Source organism: Rutidosis leptorrhynchoides, chromosome 10 (assembly GCF_046630445.1).
Source record: "Rutidosis leptorrhynchoides isolate AG116_Rl617_1_P2 chromosome 10, CSIRO_AGI_Rlap_v1, whole genome shotgun sequence".
Lineage (NCBI taxonomy): Eukaryota > Viridiplantae > Streptophyta > Magnoliopsida > Asterales > Asteraceae > Rutidosis > Rutidosis leptorrhynchoides.
Window position 1 is genome coordinate 29516427 of NC_092342.1, and position 4501 is coordinate 29520927.

Consider the following 4501-nt stretch of genomic DNA (forward strand, 5'->3'; position numbering starts at 1 on the left):
TCATCTTCTCTTATTGGCAGGAAGTGTGCTTATTTGGTGAGACGATCAACTATTACCCAAATAGTATCAAAACCACTTGCAGTCCTTGGCAATTTAGTGATGAAATCCATGGTAATGTTTTCCAATTTCCATTCCGGGATTTCGGGTTGTTGAAGTAGACCTGATGGTTTCTGATTCTCAGCTTTGACCTTAGAACACGTCAAACATTCTCCTACGTATTTAGCAACATCGGCTTTCATACCCGGCCACCAAAAATGTTTCTTGAGATCCTTGTACATCTTCCCCGTTCCAGGATGTATTGAGTATCTGGTTTTATGAGCTTCTCTAAGTACCATTTCTCTCATATCTCCAAATTTTGGTACCCAAATTCTTTCAACCCTATACCGGGTTCCGTCTTCCCGAATATTAAGATGCTTCTCCGATCCTTTGGGTATTTCATCCTTTAAATTTCCCTCTTTTAAAACTCCTTGTTGCGCCTCCTTTATTTGAGTAGTAAGGTTAGTGTGAATCATTATATTCATAGATTTTACTCGAATGGGTTCTCTGTCCTTTCTACTCAAGGCGTCGGCTACCACATTCGCCTTTCCCGGGTGATATCGAAGCTCAAAATCGTAATCATTCAATAGCTCAATCCACCTATGTTGTCTCATGTTCAGTTGTTTCTGATTAAATATGTGTTGAAGACTTTTGTGGTCGGTATATATAATACTTTTGACCCCATATAAGTAGTGCCTCCAAGTCTTTAATGCAAAAACAACCACGCCTAATTCCAAATTATGCGTCGTATAATTATGTTCGTGAATCTTCAATTGTCTAGACGCATAAGCAATTACTTTCATTCGTTGCATTAATACACAACCGAGACCTTGCTTTGAGGCGTCACAATATATCACAAAATCATCATTCCCTTCAGGTAATGACAATATAGGTGCCGTAGTTAACTTTTTCTTCATTAACTGAAATGCCTCCTCTTGTTCATCCTTCCATTCAAATTTCTTCCCTTTATGCGTTAATGCAGTCAAGGGTTTTGCTATTTTGGAGAAATCTTGGATGAATCTTCTGTAGTAACCAGCCAATCCTAAAAATTGACGTATATGCTTCGGAGTTTTTGGGGTTTCCCACTTTTCAACGGTTTCGATCTTTGCCGGGTCTACCTGGATACCTTCTTTGTTCACTATGTGACCGAGGAATTGAACTTCTTCCAACCAAAATGCACACTTTGAAAACTTAGCGTACAGTTTTTCTTTCCTCAATACTTCTAGCACTTTTCTCAAATGTTCTTCGTGCTCTTGATCATTCTTTGAGTAAATAAGTATGTCATCGATGAAAACAATGACAAACTTGTCAAGATATGGCCCACACACTCGGTTCATAAGGTCCATGAACACAGCTGGTGCGTTAGTCAATCCAAACGGCATAACCATAAACTCGTAATGACCATAACGCGTCCTAAAAGCAGTTTTTGGAATATCATCCTCCTTTACTCGCATTTGATGAAATCCAGAACGTAAATTGATCTTCGAATAAACCGATGAGCCTTGTAGTTGATCAAATAAGTCATCAATTCTCGGCAGTGGATAACGGTTTTTGATGGTAAGTTTGTTCAACTCTCTGTAGTCAATACACAACCTAAATGTACCATCCTTCTTCTTGACAAACAAAACAGGAGCTCCCCATGGTGATGTGCTTGGTCGAATGAAACCACGTTCTAATAGTTTTTTTCAGTTGGCTTTGCAGTTCTTTCATCTCGCTGGGTGCGAGTCTATAAGGAGCACGAGCTATTGGTGCGGCTCCTGGTACAAGATCTATTTGAAATTCAACAGATCGATGTGGAGGTAGTCCCGGTAATTCTTTCGAAAATACATCGGGAAATTCTTTTGCGACGGGAACATCATTGATGCTCTTTTCTTCAGTTTGTACTTTCTCGACGTGTGCTAGAACAGCATAGCAACTTTTTCTTATTAGTTTTTGTGCCTTCAAATTACTAATAAGATGTAGCTTCATGTTGCCCTTTTCTCCATACACCATTAAGGGTTCTCCTTCTTTTCGTACAATGCGAATTGCATTTTTATAACATACGATCTCTGCTTTCACCTTCTTCAGCCAGTCCATGCCAACTATTACATCAAAACTCCCTAACTCTACTGGTATCAAATCAATCTTAAATATTTCGCTACCCAGTTTAATTTCTCGATTCCGGCATATATTATCTGCTGAAATTAATTTACCGTTTGCTAATTCGAGTAAAAATTTACTATCCAACGGTGTCAATGGACAAATTAATTTAGCACAAAAATCTCTACTCATATAGCATCTATTCGCACCCGAATCAAATAAAATGTAAGCAGATTTATTGTCAATAAGAAACGTACCCGTAACAAGCTCCGGGTCTTCCTGTGCCTCTGCCGCATTAATATTGAAAACTCTTCCGCGGCCTTGTCCATTCGTGTTCTCCTGGTTCGGGAAATTTCTAATAATGTGGCCCGATTTTCCCCATTTATAACAAACTACATTGGTATAACTTGCTCCGACACTACTTGCTCCACCATTACTCGTTCCGACACCATTTGTTCCTTTCGTTCTGTTAACCCCTGGTCTGTAGACCTCACACTTCGCCGCGCTATGACCATTTCTTTTACACTTGTTGCAAAATTTGGTGCAGAACCCCGAGTGATACTTTTCACACCTTTGGCATAGCTGCTTCTAATTGTTGTTGTTGTTGCGGTTGTTATTGTTGTTGGGATGATTGTTGTAGTTGCTGCTGCTGTTGTTGTTGTTGTTGTTGTTGTTGTTGTTGTTGTTGTTGTTGTTGTTGTTGTTGTTGTTGTTGTTGTTGTTGTTGTTATTGTTGTTGTTGTTATTGTTGTTGTTGTTGTTGTTGTTGTTGTTATTGTTGTTGTTGTTGGGCCGTTTGTTGTAGTTGCGATTGATGTTGCGATTGTTGGGATAATTGTTGCGATTATTATTGTAATTGCTGTTGTTGTTGTATTGGTGATTCTTATCACCGTTTTCCTCCCACTTTCTTTTAACTTGCTTCACATTGGCCTCTTCAGCCATCTGTTCTTTAATTCTTTCCTCAATCTGGTTCACTAGTTTGTGAGCCATTCTACAAGGCTGTTGTATGGAGGCGGGCTCATGTGAACTTATATCTTCTTGGATTCTTTCCGGTAATCCTTTCACAAACGCGTCGATCTTCTCTTCCTCATCTTCGAACGCTCCCGGACATAATAGGCACAATTCTTTGAATCGTCTTTCGTACGTGGTAATATCAAATCCTTGGGTTCGTAAACCTCTAAGTTCTGTCTTGAGCTTATTGACCTCGGTTCTGGGACGGTACTTCTCGTTCATCAAGTGCTTGAATGCTGACCACGGTAGTGCGTAAGCATCATCTTGTCCCACTTGCTCTAGATAGGTATTCCACCATGTTAACGCAGTACCTGTGAAGGTATGCGTAGCGTACTTCACTTTGTCCTCTTCAGTACACTTACTTATGGCAAACACCGATTCGACCTTCTCGGTCCACCGTTTCAATCCGATCGGTCCTTCGGTTCCATCAAATTCCAAAGGTTTACAGGCAGTGAATTCTTTGTAGGTGCATCCTACACGATTTCCTGTACTGTTAGATCCAAGGTTATTGTTGGTATGTAGCGCAGCCTGTACTGCGGCTATGTTTGAAGCAAGAAAGGCACGAAATTCCTCTTCACTCATATTCAAGGTGTGTCGAGTAGTCGGTGCCATTTCCTTCAAAATAGTCAAATGAAACGAGTTAATCATATAGAATATCAAGAGTAGTCAATAGTATTTCGTAGCGTAATATGAACTCATTTATAAAAGCTTTTTCTTCATATTAGCGTTTTATAAGTTTAAATTCGGGTAGTACTTACCCGTTAAGTTCATACTTAGTAGCTAATATACAATTCAACTACTACAATTCTATATGAAAAACTGATTATAATAATATTTCGCGTTCAAACTTTTATACAATATTTTACAAACTTACAATACCGCTTATTTTACATAAAGCATGAAATATAGCACACAATAACTTTGATACAAGATAGTTGTGAAGATAATTCTAGCTAGTACACAAGTCGTTCAGCAAAGGCAATAAAGACACGTAATTCATACGTCCAGAAACAAGTCATGCATTCTGGTTTTACTAGGACTACTTCCCATCCTTGGTCTTGTGGAACATAACCATTATGGCCGTTGATAAGACAGCGTGTTGTAACGTCATCAAAGGGACGAGGGTTACGTAATGACCAACAGTCTCGTAATAACCTAAAAACCTCATTTCTTACCCCAATTACCGACTCCGTCACTTGTGGGAACGTTTTGTTTAATGGTTGTAGCCCGATTTTCTTTTTCTCACTTTGGTGAGAAGCGAACATTACTAACCCGTAAGCATAGCATGCTTCTTTATGTTTCACGTTAGTCGCTTTTTCTAAATCATGAAGTCCTATATTCGGATACATTGAGTCAAAATAATTTCTTAACCCGT